The following is a 15,593-nucleotide window of genomic DNA, read 5'->3' on the forward strand; positions in this document are numbered from 1 at the left end:
ACCAGCAAGCTAAGAAAGATGTTACCATATTGGCAAGAGTCACTGACTCTGATTACCATGAAGAGCTAAACTGCTGTTACAGAGTGTGTGCAGGGAGGAGAGTGCCTGGAATGCACAAGATTCACTGGGACAGTGATTGATGATTCTATGACTGGTGATGATGAAATGGGAAATTGCAATCTGGCCTTACACAGACAACCAAAAATTCTGACCCCGCGGAGATGGAAGTCTGAGTCATCCATCAGGAGAGCAACCTAGATCAGCCAAAGGACTGGCTGAGGGCAAGGGAAATCTGAGCAGGTAGTGGGAAAGGGAAATGACAAATTACAGACTTGGGGCCTGTTGCAGCAGAAGTGATTGTAACTTCTTCTACTAGCCTTCCTGTATTAAATCTTTGTAGCATATGGATCTGGCCACTATCTTGAAGAAGACTCTGGACAGACTGGACTAAATGGAGAGCATAAAGTTTCTAAAAAGTAAAAGGTTGAACTCTGATACAAACAGGTTGTGGGGGCACCTGGGTGACTCAGACAGTTTAGTGCCTGACTCGTGATTTTGAGCCCTGCATCAGCCCCTGTGCTAACAGTGCAGAGACTGCTTGAGGTTCTCTCTCTCCCTTTCTCTCTGCCCTCCCCCGCTCGCAGTCTCAGTCTCTCTATTTTTCTCTCTCTCTCCCTCTCTCAAAATAAATAAACAAACATTTTTAAAAATCTGTTGTGGTTTAAAAATATGTTCTCAAATGCTTTGAGGGTCCTTCCTTCAAAAGGTGAAAGCTACTTTTTTTCCCCTTGAGTATGGACTGTATTTAGTGACTCACTTCTAAGGAAGAGAATACGGTGGAAGTGATAGTGTGTTTCTAGACTTCTGAGACTAAATAAAAGTAATGTGACACACATCTTTCCTCTCCTATCCCCTGCCTGCACACACCCCTTCCCCCTCTATCCCTCTGCCCACAATTTCATCACTCACTCTGGGGGAAGCCAGTTGACATGTCATAGGGACATGCAAATAGCCCTCAACTATGAGGTTCACATATTGGGGGTATTAAGACTCTTGCCAAAGGCCATGTTGTGAGGCATGGTTCTTTCAGGTCTAAATCAAGTTTTCAGATAAATGCAGCCCTGGCTTTAAATACTGGATATAATACCATGGGAGACCCTGAGCCAGAACCACCCAGCTAAGCTGATCCTGAATTCCTTACCCACAGAAACTGTCGATAATAACTGTTTGTTGTAAACAGATGAACATATGGGAAGTGGGGGGTTAGGAGAAGAGAGGGAAACCACAAGAGACTCTTAGTGATAGAGAACAAACTATGGGTTGACAGAGGGAGGTGAGTGAGAGATGTGCTAGATGGGTGATGAGTACTAAGGAAGGCGCTTGTGATGAGCACTGGGTGTTGTATGTAAGTGATGAATCACTGACTTCTTCTCCTGAAATCCACATTGCACTGTATGATACCTAAAATTTAAGTTAAAAAAATAAAATTGTTTGTTGTGAGATACTAAGTTTTGGGGTAATCCATCATGCAGCAATAGGTAACTAACACAATACTTCTGCAGCACTTTATAACCTCTTGTCTGACTCTTAACTCTAGCTATTGCTGCAAGTGACCAGTTCTGCACAGGTTTTGACCAGATGCACCCAAATGTAATCTGAAGCATCCAACCTTCGCCCATGCTATGTACTTCTAGCTTCCTACAACGGGAATTCTATAAGGTGTGGGGCACCTGCCAGAGGCCTTCCATTATTCATGTGATAAGAAAGAAACCAATGAATAAATGCTTTACCTTTCACCACCAACAAGCTAGGTTCTGAGGTAGACTTCATAAGACTCCTCAGAACATTCCAACAGACTTCAACAGCACTTGCTCAGCTGTGTCTACACTGATACTGTATTTTTCTTTTTACCCTACTCTATTATGAAAATTTTTCAAACACAAGGAGAAATTGAAAGAATTTTACAGTCAAACCCATGTCCATTATCTAGATCGTACAATTAACATTTTACTCCTTCTTTCTTACATGTCTATTCATTTATCTATCCTTCTATCCATCTACTAAGTAATCTTATTTTTAATGCATTTCATAGTAATTTACAGATAACAGTATAATTCACCTCTAAATACTTCAGCATGAATATCACTGACTGTAATTCAATATGTTTATGATTTTTTTCTTTTAAGGCAAAATTCACATTCAGTGAAAGCTAAAAATCTTAAGAGTATCACTAAGTAATTTTGAAAAATAAATTTACCTGTGTAACCCAAACCCTCTGAAGATACATAGCACTCCCTTATATACCCATTTTCTGTCAATCCGCATTTAAAAACACACACATACCACTATTTTTTCTTCACTGTAGATTAGTTTTGCCTATTCTAGAACTTCATATAAATGGAAACACTTAGTACCCTTTTGTGTAAATGGCTATATATAGTACTTCTTTCACTCAGCATATTTTAATATTTATCCATATGTTGTATCAATAGTCTTCCTTTTTATTGCTGAGCAGTACTCCACAGCATGAACATATCACAGTTTGCTTATCCATTCTGTAAGCATGCTGTTTCAAGTTTTTGACTATTATAAATACTGCTGCTGTGAACACTCTTATACAAGGTTGTTTGTATGTAGATATTTGCACTGAGTAAGTATCTAGGAAAGGAACTGGTGGGCCATAGAGATGTGTGTTTCATTTTATTCTATTTTTTAATTTAATGTTTACTTATTGTTGAGAGAGAAAGAGAAAGTGAGAGAGAGAAAGCACATGCAGGAGGAGGAGGGCCAGAGGGAGGGGGAGACAAAATCTGAAGCAGGCTCTGCCTGTCAGTGCAGAGCCCAAGGTGGGGCTTGAAATCGTGAACTATGAGATCATGACCTGAACTGAAGTCAGACGCTTAACTGACTGAGCCACCCAGGCACCCTATGTGTGTTTCATTTTATAACAAATTGCCAGACCTCTCCAAAGCGGATACACCATTTTATACTCCTACCAATAATTTATTTATGAGAGCTCCAACTACTCCACAGGCTTGCCAATTTGTTGCGACCAGCCATTGTAATTTAGCCATTCTAGCAGACCTCCAGCAGGTATCTCATTTGATTTTAATTTTAATCCCCCCAATGACTAATGATATTGGGCACGTTTTCATGTGCTTATCAGTCACCTGTGTATTGAGAGTGCATTCTTGTATTGGTTTTTCCACCGTTCCTGTTTTACTCCCTTATCCCTCACACTTGGCGTCTAGTATCCTTTCTCAAATAAACTACTTGTTTGTGATTCGTCTTGGGTTTACTTTAGGGATATCCAAGCTAAGATATCAGAAACAGCTGAAGAGCTAAGAGGTTACAAATCCATCCTATCTCCTTTCCTGTGAAAATAGCAAAGGGGATGCTTCTCTATTCTGGTAAAACCTCACCCCTCACAGGTCATTAGGCTGGCTTCTGTGTGATGGAGGGGAGGGGTATCCAGAAAAATGCACCTACGACTGAGAGGATTCTGTACTGACTAAATGCAGGTGGGTTTCTATAGCTTTTACAATCAACGAAATCTTATGTTTTTAAAATTTTCTATTGTCATTGTTAGAATCACTAAGATGGTCATTCACACTAAGTTCAAACACAAAGAACATTGGTTTAAGAAACAGGCAGAGAAACGGCTTAGAAAAATAAAATTCTTCTGGGGCACCTGGGGTGGCTGAGTTTGTTGAACATCACACTCTTGATTTCAGCTTCAGGTCATGATCCCAGGGTTGTGGGATTGAGCCCTGTGTCAAGCTCTGTGTTGAGCGTGGAGCCTGTTTAAGATATTCTCTCTCTCTCTCTCTCTCTCTCTCTCTCTCTCTCTCTCTCTCTCTCCTGCTCCTTCCCCCTGCTTGCACTCTTTCTCCCTCTCTCTCTCTCCCACGAGCGCATGCTAATTAATTAATTAATTAAATTAAAAAACCAAAATTCTTCTGTTCATCACTTGGGCTTCACAGGAGACCCAGGTTGGCCTTCACATAGTGGACACCATCTTTCCTCTGCACCCAGAGTACCCTGAAGTACCTCACGACTCTCCAGTATCTAGGACCAAAAGAACAAGCCTGAGAAAGAAGCCCCCCCCGACCTCCTTCAGCCTGTCCTATGCTTATGTTCTGCCCCAACAACAGAAATAAACCTTAAAATTTAGCTGAGGTTTGTAGACTTGAATACAGAACTATTACCCAGAACAGTGCCTTGTGCATATGCATTCAGTAACTGTTGGTTGAAAAATAATGAATACATAAGTGAACAGATGTAGATTTAAGTAAAAGGACAAAATAGTATGTGGTAAACACACACATATCACACAGAGTGATACAAAGGGTAAGTTCCATGGGGAGGTCCAATTATGGAAGAGGAAAACACACGCTCCTCCCACCTGTCAACTGGTCTGGGGCTGATCAAACCTGTGGCCTCACTACTCCCAACCACGCCCAGGAGACCCACATCAGTACCAAAGGCCCTAAGGAAGCCAAAGAGATACCGGTGATGGCAGACACAGGTGGTGGCAGCTTGGGGACCATCTCACACTCGCTACCCCCACCTCCAGAAGAGGGACTCCATCTTTGAACTCTGCAGGCTTTGACTACACTGCCCAGGTCTGAGTCCCTGGGAGTCATGGTCACAATGCCAACAAAACAGGGCAGGAAGAGGCTTCACTCCTCACAGAGTGTGTGATAGCAGCCTCTGCTTGGGTGGCTAGCAACAGCAGCTTGAAAACTGACTCTGAGGGTGGACAGCTGTGATGCCCTGCCAGGCAGAAGGCTCTAGAAATATGTGGCACAGATGGGTTGGGGTGTCAGGTAATGGCTGGGGTGAAAGCCGTGGAAGCGACAACTAGAAAGTGCACCATCTTCTCAGTAACAGCAGAAGAGAAGGTAATGAAGGAGGAGACGGTGGACAAACCAGTAGGTAAAAAAATAGATGTGTCCAAACTGAGATGCGCTGTAAGTGTAAAGTGTATACTAGACTTCAAAGACTTAGTACAGAAAAAAAGAGAATGTAAAATATCTCCATTCTATATTGACTACATGTTGAAATGTTATTTTTGAAATATTGCATTAAATAAAATATGATTTAAATGTTTTGAATGGAAGAAATCAGTAGGCACGAATGGATATAAAAGATTTATGAGGGGCGCCTGGGTGGCTCAGTCGGTTAAGCGTCTGACTTCAGCTCAGGTCATGATCTTGCAGTCTGTGAGTTTGAGCCCTGCATCAGGCTCTGGGCTGATGGCTCGGAGCCTGGAGCCTGCTTCCCACTTCTGTCTCCCTCTCTCTCTGCCCCTCCCCCGTTCATGCTCTGTCTCTCTCTGTCTCAAAAATAAATAAACGTTAAAAAAAATTAAAAAATAAAAAATAAAAATAAAAAGATTTATGAAAGCTGAACAATCTGAACTGAGCCTTGAAGAGTAAGTAGGATTGAGCTGGGTAGGAGAAAAAGAAACAGCCTGTAAGAGAAGACACAGCCTATAGAGACCTGAATTCTTTCTGATGACCCTCTTCCTGGCTGAAGTTAACTTTCACTGCAGCACTGAAAAGGTCAGGGACACTACCATCATAAGATTTAAATTTAAAACCCCCTTTCACTATTGATTTGTGTTGAACAAATCAATAAATGTGAGCCTCTGGTTTCTCATCTGAAAGCAGGTATCAGAAAAATTCTATCTCATATGGCTATAGTGATACCTAAATTAGGTAATATGTTAAAGAACTTTAGGGGTGCCTGGGTGGCTCAGTCAGTTGAGCGTCCGACTTCACCTCAGGTCATGATCTCACGGTCCGTGAGTTCGAGCCCTGCGTCGGGCTCTGTGCTGACAACTCAGAGCCTGGAGCCTGTTTCAGATTCTGTGTCTCCCTCTCTCTCTGCCCCTCCCCCGTTCATGCTCTGTCTCTCTCTGTCTCAAAAATGAAAAAAACGTTAAAAAAATAAAAAAAAAGAGCTTTATTATCAAGCATCTTGAAATCTATCCTTCTCACTTCTCCACTATTTCAGAATTGGCACATCTTCCCAACAATTTATTTCATAAGCCCTGTGTTTCTCCTTCAGTATGCATGTATAGTCACGGAGGCCTGTGTATTTGAATATATTTTCAGACACTTGAAAATACCTTACTCCCCTTCTGAATACATATCTCTTCCACAGATAGCAGACTCTTGTTACTCACTTTGGGGGGCCATGGTATATAGAGAGTAGAGTCCCTGCAGAGGAAAACGTCCATTTCTCATCTTCCTGATTTTCCTACTCACTGAGTGGCAGCACCATGCATCCAGCTGAGTGAGCTAACACCCAGGAGTCACCCTCACAACACTCCCTCAATCCCCATATCCAATCTGTGAATAAGCGCCGTCTGTTCTGCCTGTCGGCCATCTCTCACTTCTCTGGCTGCCACTCAAGTCTAAGCTTTCAACTTTGCCCGAACTACTGCAATAACCTCCTAGATGGCATTATATCCTGACTTTTGCCCACCTCTCTACAATCCATTCTGCATTCTGCAGCCAAAGTGATTTTCTCAGTATTAAGGAAAAAACATTCACTCATGCACCATTCAGCATGATGTTAGCTATAGGGTTTTTATAGATGCCCTTTGTTAGGTCAAGGGAGTTCCCTTCTATTCCAAGATGGCTAAGTTATGAATGGGTGTTGAATTCTGCCAAATGCTCTTGATATAGTAAATTATACGAACTTTGCCTGTTACCTAAGTATTGAAGGGAATTAGCTAAATGGGAGATAGAATTGGAAGGACAGAGCAAGATGATATTGTCTGAAATAACTGGATGCATTATGGCCTGGTAGAAGGGAAACAACTAGACGCCATCTGGAAGTCTCTGCTGCCTCCATGATTCAAAGGCAACCGGGCACATAGCATGTACTCTGAAACTACTGATTCCATCTCAATCTGTGGTTGACAACTGAGATCCATTCTTCAACTCTCAGAGCACTGTTTTTGGGAGGCCCCTATAAGGTTTCAGTTAGTATTCATTCCATCTGCCTTGCTGTCCTTCAACAAACAGCAACTGTGACATCTCCAACATGAAACTGGGGATACAGGTTACTTATTATTTACAGACAGTCCTTGTAATTAGCTGTTAAACTTCACTTGCCAAACCCCAATGCAAATCTACTCATCAGAGGATAATTAATTAAACTTGACTTTCTCATTAAAAACCTATGGTTTCCCTAACCTTTCATTCAGGTCATGGATTCCATGTGATACATATCACCTTAAAATTTGTCATATAAGTCAGAGCACTCTATTTTATCCCATAGAATGGGATACATACATCTGACAAAGAATTTGTATGCAGAATACATAAAGAATTAATACAATTCAACTATGAGGACAGAGGGGCATCTGGGTGACTCAGTCGGTTAAGTGTCTGATTTTAGCTCAGGTCATGATCTCACAGTTTGTGAGTTTAAGCCCCGCATCAGGCTTTTTGCTGTCAGCACAGAGCCTCAGATCCTCTGTCTCCCTCTCTTCTCTGCCCCTCTCCCATTCATGTTCTCTCTCTCTCTCTCTCTCTCTCAAAAATAAACATTAAAATTTAAAAAAAGACTATGAAGACAGAAACCAATATAGGCAAAATATTTGAAATCACACTCCACAAAACAAGCTATATGAATGACCAATAAATACACGAGAAGACCTCAACATCATTAGCCATTAAGAGAATGCCAATTAAAACCAAAATGAGGGGGTGCCTGGGTGGCCCAATCACTTGAGCATCTGACCCTTGATTTCAGCTCAGGTCATGATCCCAGGGTCATGGAATTGAGCCCTGCATTAGGGCTTAGCATGGAGCTTAGCCTGGAGCCTGATTGAGATTCTCTCTCTCTCTCTCTCTCTCTCTCTCTCCCCCTTTCCCTCTGCCCCTCCCCACAAGCGTAGGCATTTTCTCTCTCTCTCAAAATATAAAATAAAAAAACAAACAAAATGAGGTACTACTTCGCACCCACTAGAATGACCAAAATGAGAGACAGACCATATTAAGTGTCATTGAGGATGTGAACCCCTGGAACTCTCATATGTTGCTGTTAGGAGTGTAAAACATTACCACTACATCAGAAAACATTTGGTAGTTTCTCACAAATTTAAACATACAGTCACCATATTATGCAGTCATTCTACTTCAGGTATCTATCCAAAGGAAGTTAAAATATATATCCACACAGGGGTGCCTGGCTGGCTTAGTCGGAAGAGCATTGGACTCTTGATCTTGGGGTCATGAATTTGATCCCCACATTGGGTGTAGAGTTTACTTAAAGTAAATAAATAAAAAAACTTAAAAGTATATATATCATATATATCCACACAAAGACTTATACACATATGTTCATAGCAGCATTTTCAAAATACTGTATAAACAATACCCTCAAACCAGAAAAAACCCAAATGTCCATCAACAGAAGAATGGATAAATGAATTGTGGTATATAAAACTCAGCCAGGGGCGCCTGGGTGGCGCAGTCGGTTAAGCGTCCGACTTCAGCCAGGTCACGATCTCGCGGTCCGTGAGTTCGAGCCCCGCGTCAGGCTCTGGGCCGATGGCTTGGAGCCTGGAGCCTGCTTCCGATTCTGTGTCTCCCTCTCTCTCTGCCCCTCCCCCGTTCATGCTCTGTCTCTCTCTGTCCCAAAAATAAATAAAAAACGTTGAAAAAAAAAAAATTAAAAAAAAAAAAAAACTCAGCCAAAAAAAAAAAAAAAAAGAATCCACTGATACATGCAACATAGGTGAATCTCAAAAGCACTATCTATGATAAATGAAAGAAGCCTTTTATATTCCATTTGTATGAAATTCTAGAAAATGCAAACTTTTCTATAGTGACAGAAAACAGATCAGTGGTTGCTTGCATGTGGGAAAAAGGAAGATTTAGTGAACAGGGTATAAGAGAATTTGGGAGAGTTATGGAAATATTCTGTATCTGGATTTAGGTGGTGCTTACATGGCTGTACACATTTTTCAAAACCCATCAAACTATACATTTAAAATGGTAGCATTTTACTGTACATAAATTGCACTGTAAAGTTCATTTTAATTTTTTTAGTTTTTATTTTATTTGAGAGAGAGAGAGAGCACATGCACAAGCAGGGGGGAGGCGCAGAGATGGAGAGAGAGAGAAAAAGAGAAAGAGAAACTTAAAAAAAAATTTTTTTAATGTTTATTGTTTTTTTTTTTTTTTTTTTTTTTTTTCAACGTTTTTTATTTATTTTTGGGACAGAGAGAGACAGAGCATGAACGGGGGAGGGGCAGAGAGAGAGGGAGGCACAGAAGCGGAAACAGGCTCCAGGCTCCGAGCCATCAGCCCAGAGCCTGACGCGGGGCTCGAACTCACGGACCGTGAGATCGCGACCTGGCTGAAGTCGGACGCTTAACCGACTGCGCCACCCAGGCGCCAATGTTTATTGTTTTTGAAGGAGAGAGAGAGAGAGAGCGAGCAGGGGAGGGGCAGAGAGAGAAGCAGACACAGAATCCGAAGCAGCCTACAGGCTCCAAGCTCTCAGCACAGAGCCCAACTCATGAACAGTGAGATCATGACCTGAGCTGAAGTCGGATGCTTAACCGACTGAGCCATCAAACTCACCCAAAAAACAAATAATCCAGTGAAGAAATGGGCAGAAGACATGAATAGACACTTTTCCAAAGCAGACATCCAGATGGCTGACCAAGAGAGGAGAATCTTAAGCAGACGCCATGCTTAGTGCAGAGCCTGACACAGGACTTGATCCACAACCCTGGGATCATGACCTGAGCTGAAATCAAGAGTCAGACACTCAACCAACTGAGCCACACAGATGCCCCTGTAAAATTCATTATTTTATTTTATTTTATTTTATTTTATTTTATTTTATTTTATTATTTTTTTCTAATGTTTATTTATTTTTGAGAGAGAGAGAGAGAGAGAGAGAGTGTGCGAGCATGGGACGGGCAGAGAGAGAGGGAGACACAGAATCTGAAGCAGGCTCCAGGCTCTGAGCTGTCAGCACAGAGCCCGATGCGGGGCTTGAACTCACAAACTCTGAGATCATGACCTGAGCTGAAGTTGGACACTTAACTGACTGAGCCACCCAGGTGCCCCTGTAAAATTCATTTTAAAAAGCAACAATAGGGGCGCCTGGGTGGCTCGGTAGGTTAAGCGTCCGACTTTGGCTCAGGTCATGATCTCACGGTCCGTGGGTTCAAGCCCCGCGTCGGGCTCTTTGCTGACAGCTCAGAGCCCAGAGCCTGTTTCAGATTCTGTGTCTCCCTCTCTCTGTGACCCTCCCCCATTCATGCTCTCTCTCTGTCTCAAAAATAAATAAACGTTAAAAAAAAATTAAAAAAAAAAAGCAACAATAAAAAAACAAGTTCTTCAATGCTCCACTAGCTGCCCATTGTCACCTAAATCATAGGCTTGTAAAGGGGACATCTACTGTACTTAGGCTCCTCCAGGCAAATGTGTACCTGGCTCCCAGGTCATGGTATAGTCCCTTACCATGGTGAAGAGGACTAGCCCCACAAGAACCCCAACATGGGGCCAGGACCAGAGGCAGGTTTGAGGGCCTTCTGTGCAACCCTCACCCTAAGATCCCACTTAGCTTTCTCAAGGGAATAAAGGGCACCTCATCCCAAGTAGGGAGCTGAGCCGGTCTCAGGAGGAAGGGGAAGAAGGGTACAATGAACAGAAAATATCCCTTGTGCTGCTTTATAACTCATTCAGGGACAACTACCATGGTTGACTAATGACTCACTCTGGGCAAACACTGTGGTGAGAGTTTTTCATGTGCTATCATATTCCATTCTTGTCATAATGCTAAGTGTGACTCCTTCTGTTATGCAGTTTAGACAGGAAAAAGCGAAGGAAGCAGAGAAGCTAAGGAACCGTTCCAAGCTTTCAGAGCTAGTATATGGCAAAGCTGAACCCAAGCACCATGTTCAAAGCCTGTGTTCTTAACCACCACACTGACTTTGCTTGTGAACGAGCTCTGCTTCCGACTGCCTACACCAGTCCCTCCCCTCATCACCCTACACCAAGTGCACACTGTTGGGGGCAGGCTCAGAGGACAGTTTTCTGAACAAACAGGACCCAGGCCTGGAACACGGAGTCCTGTTCTCCCCCGCTCCAGCTATATCAAGAGTGCCCAAAGTTCAGAATCGTATTAAGTCATTTTCTCTATAATTCAAATACAGAAGTACTTTTGAGAGACATGGCATTCCGGCTATTCCTGTGTGCTATAAATATGCAATTTATGGGGGAAAATGAGAACTCTGTGTCACATTGAAATTGAGAACTATCTGAAGAAGGGAGAAAAATATCCCATCTTATTGAGTCATGGGGAAAAATGTTTATAGTATATCATACTAGTAAATAGGAATGTAAAAATAGCTTCTGTTTGGAGGTGGAGATCAAATGTTAATGTGGCCTTGAGTTCATTTCAAGTATTTTTCATGAAGCATTTTCACTTCCACAACCTGATAAGTCCCCCTTATTAAACCAAAGTCAAATGATTTTAGGTGCCAACTTAAAAACCCTTAAGACCAAAGTGTTCAACTCCCTTTGAAAAGAAGAAACAGGGGCACCTGGGTGTCTCTGTCGGTTAAGCATCTGACTCTCAGTTTCATCTCAGGTCATCATCTCACGGTTTCATGGGATTGGGCCCCATGTTGAGCTCTGCACTTGCTGGAAGCCTGCTTGGGATTCATTCATTCTCTCTCTCTCTCTCTCTCTCTCTCTCTCTCTCTCTCTCTCCCCCCCCTCCCCCACTCACGCTTCTCTGTCTCTCTTAAAATAAATAAATAAACTTAAAAAAATTTAAAAAAAAGAAAAGAAAAGAAGAAACGTACAACAACTGTTCTTTGAAAACAGACATACAGGTCATTAATGATTAAAGAACAAGATACTTGAGGGTAGGGCCCCTGGCTGATTTTTCTTTGCCTTGCCCAGAGCACAAAGCTCAGTGTGGGGTGGCCATTTTTCTTGGCCCAACACCCCTTTATTTCAGGACACAGAACTCTTCACTGGGAAAACTCCCTCCCCCACTCTGAGTCAAGTAAGAGCAGCCAAACCCGTCCCCCTGACCACACAGGGGAGAAAGCCAGCCAAGCTGGGTCCCAAGATTCTTCACACTTGAAGAGCCTGAGAGCAAAGGAGCTCCTGGCAGCTGTGTTTCTGGCTGAGGTCCTAAGTAACTTGCCCATATTCACATCATCACTAGCTTTTTGCCCTTACTTTGAGGGCAACTGTAACACTGCTTGGTCTAGATTTGGACTCCTCCTAACCATTCCTGTGTAGGCACAAATTACAAAAACAAATCTAAACGAAAAGCCTGGTACAAATGTTCTCATTTTTTTTTTTTTATCCATGGAGCTGGCAAGTGAGAGGTGAACCCAGTCCCTTGAGCCTACCCAGCAAGCCCATCAAACTGGTAATTTCGTTCACCCATAGTATTGACCCTGCACAGGGTTACTAGGGAAGGCAGATGAGAGTAGAACTAGGGAAGAGCCTCAAATTTCTATAGAATGTGACTTTTAGAAATATTTTTTCTATTGTGGTAAAATTTACCATATTAACCCTTTTAAACCCTTTTCGTGGCATTAAGTACATCCACGTTGCTCACCCACCAACCATCTGCAGAACTTTTTCATCTTTCCAAACTGAAACTCTGTGCCCATTGAACATTAACTCCCATTTTCCTGCCCTCCCAGCTCCTGGCAGCTACCCTTCTACTTTGTCTTTTTTTAATTTTACTTTGTGTTTTATTTCTTTTTGAGAGAGAAAGAGAGACAGAGTATGATGGGGGGAGGGGCAGAGAGACAGGGAGACACAGAATCCAAAGCAGACTCCAGGCTCTGAGCTGTCAGCACAGAGCCTGATGCAGGGCTCGAACTCATGAACTGTGAGGTCATGACCTGAGCCAAATTCAGATGTTTAACCGAATGAACCACCCAGACACCCCGACTTTCTGTCTCTTTGAGTTCGACTTCTCTGAGTACCTCATATAAGTAGGATAGTCTATGCTTTGAATTTTCAACTCCTCCAACTGTTTACTGAAACCTACTATTTGTATAGCACTGTGCTAGGCTTTATGGACAGAATGTATAAAATATGAGATCTGACTCCTGCCACTAAGATCATTGTATGATTGACCCTTGAACAACACAGTGTGAACTGCTCAGGTCCACTTATATGTGGATTGTTTTTTTTTTTTTTATCAACACAGAACTATAAATGTACATCTCTTCCTTGTGATTTCTTAATAACATTTTTTCTCTAGTTTCCTTTATTGAAAGAATATAGTATATAATACATATAACATACAAAATATGTGTCAACTGACTGCTTATGTTATTGGTGAGGCTTCTGATTTACAGTAAGCTATCAGTAATTAAGTTTTTGGGAAGTCGAAACTTATGTGAAGACTTCTGACTTCACAGGAGGGGGTCAATGCCCCAATCCCTGTGTCGTGCAAGGGTCAGCTGTACTTGAGCTGTGAAGGCAAGGCTAGCTTCTAAGATACAATGTGAATGTGTACGTGCATGATACCAACCTGGAGGACAGGAGAAATTTAAATGAGCGAGATCCACCATAACCTGGTATAGTCCAAGAAGTCTTCATAGGAGTGGTGACTCGAGGAATGAGAATGAGGTTTGGCTGGGCGTGGAGGAAGATTCTGGATTAACTAAATCATTCTGGATCACTAAATCACTAAATCACTAAATCATTAATCATTCTAAATCTAATCTAATCTAATCTAATCTAAATCACTAAATCATTCTGGATCACTAAATCATACATTGAGGCAGGCTGGATCTTCCCAAGCAGCCAGAGCCAGAGCCAGTGGGCCACAGCATTCTGATCCTGTCTTTCTGAGGATAGTATGATAAACCCTAGACCTGTGAATCAGACTTCTGGTTGCAGACCCAAGCCATACATGCAATGGTTTCCTTTTCTCCTATTGCAAAACACACACAAAAGAAAATCAAAGGATGCTTATTGTTGTTATACTTTATAATTACGTCAAGAAATAGCCCAACCAGGTCTTTTGTGCAAGTCTGTCTTTCTCCTTTGGCAAAAGGAGTTGGTAAGAACTTCTGAAACTTGTGAGGAATGTCTGACACCAGGTCAGGTCACATCAACTCTGACCACAGCTGGGGACACAGACCCCTGGGGTTGTGGTGAGATAAGCCTCCAGATGCTCACACTAACCAGCCACACAAGTCCTTTAAACAAGCAGTCCACAACACCCCCACTTTCCCCCGCTGCCGCCAATATTTGGAGCAAGTGGCCAATGGAGCAGCACCCAACACGTCACTTTGTAAGCATAACCCTCGCTAAGGACTCTGTGTAAGAACAGTAAGGCCTGCACTGCTGCATCATATCTCCTTGTCTTTTTTTTTTAACACTTTTTTTAAGTTTATGTATTTACTTTTGAGACAGAGAGATCAAGTGAGGTAGGGGCAGAGAGAGAGGGGAGAGAGAATCCCAAGCAGGCTCTGTGCTGCCAGCACAGAAATCGATATGGGGCTCGGACTCATAACTGTGAGATCATGACCTGAGCTGAAATTAAGAGTCAGATGCCTAACCGAGTGAGCCACCCAGGTGCCCTCTCTCCATGTGTTTTCTTGTGTGTTCTTTCTTCCTGGCCTCCCTTTCTTCCCTTCAAGATGTAGTAGTAAACAAAAAGGTAGTCCTGACTTTAGACGTAAACATTCCTCAGTGCGTCTCACAGCAACAAGGTTTGATTCTGTCCATTCAACTGTATGTATGTTCACAGAAATTGCAACTTTGGGGCCAAGTGAAGTGGCCAGAAAGTGCACCATGGGCCTTTACGAGGAATTTTACAGCCCTAAGAGAAGAAAAATGTAAAATGTTATCAAGTGTGCCCTGCAAGCCTCCCACAGTCAGAGGCATGGAGTGGTCCATGGCAAATGGATGCACATAGACCACAAAAGAACACAGGATAGGGAACCAATGGATTCTGCAAAGGTATTGAATTCTGAGATAAATCCTTGTACTCTTTCTTCCTAACAGTTCTGAGAAATAGAAATCCTTGTCTAATGCTTCGCTGAGAATTCCCATAGGAAGGGCCGCCACCAGTGCTTTCTTCTCGTTCCAGTGACCTGGAAAAGGCCCCCTGGGAAGCACTACTTTCTAGAGGTGAGTACACAGGCGTGTTACTGTCTGAGCAGGAGCTCAGTCTCTTCAAGGACACTGAGACAGGTAAAAGATAGCAGGGAGATGGGGGAGTTACTTATTACTAAGCCATCATCCACCTGTTCTCTTGGTTATTACTTTCCGCTACATACTGAACAGTGTGAATCTTAAAAAGATCTCAGCTCTGGTCCACAATATTGCAATACTCCAACAGGCCTACAGGTCTCTAGTTCGTGTTCTTCAAACACAGTCCCACTACTTCCCCAAGGCGGTGTACTTAAAATATAAATGTCACTATCAATGCTCTTGCTTAAAACTTCCTGCAGGATAAACTTCAAGCTTAGTTCACTATATTTCGAGCAAAAAAGAAAAGTGCATTTATATGTAATTACAGTGAAAATGTAAAGGTTCAAAGATACGTCTAAATAGTTT

The sequence above is a fragment of the Neofelis nebulosa genome, chromosome 1 (genome assembly GCF_028018385.1).
Source record: "Neofelis nebulosa isolate mNeoNeb1 chromosome 1, mNeoNeb1.pri, whole genome shotgun sequence".
Taxonomy (NCBI): domain Eukaryota; kingdom Metazoa; phylum Chordata; class Mammalia; order Carnivora; family Felidae; genus Neofelis; species Neofelis nebulosa.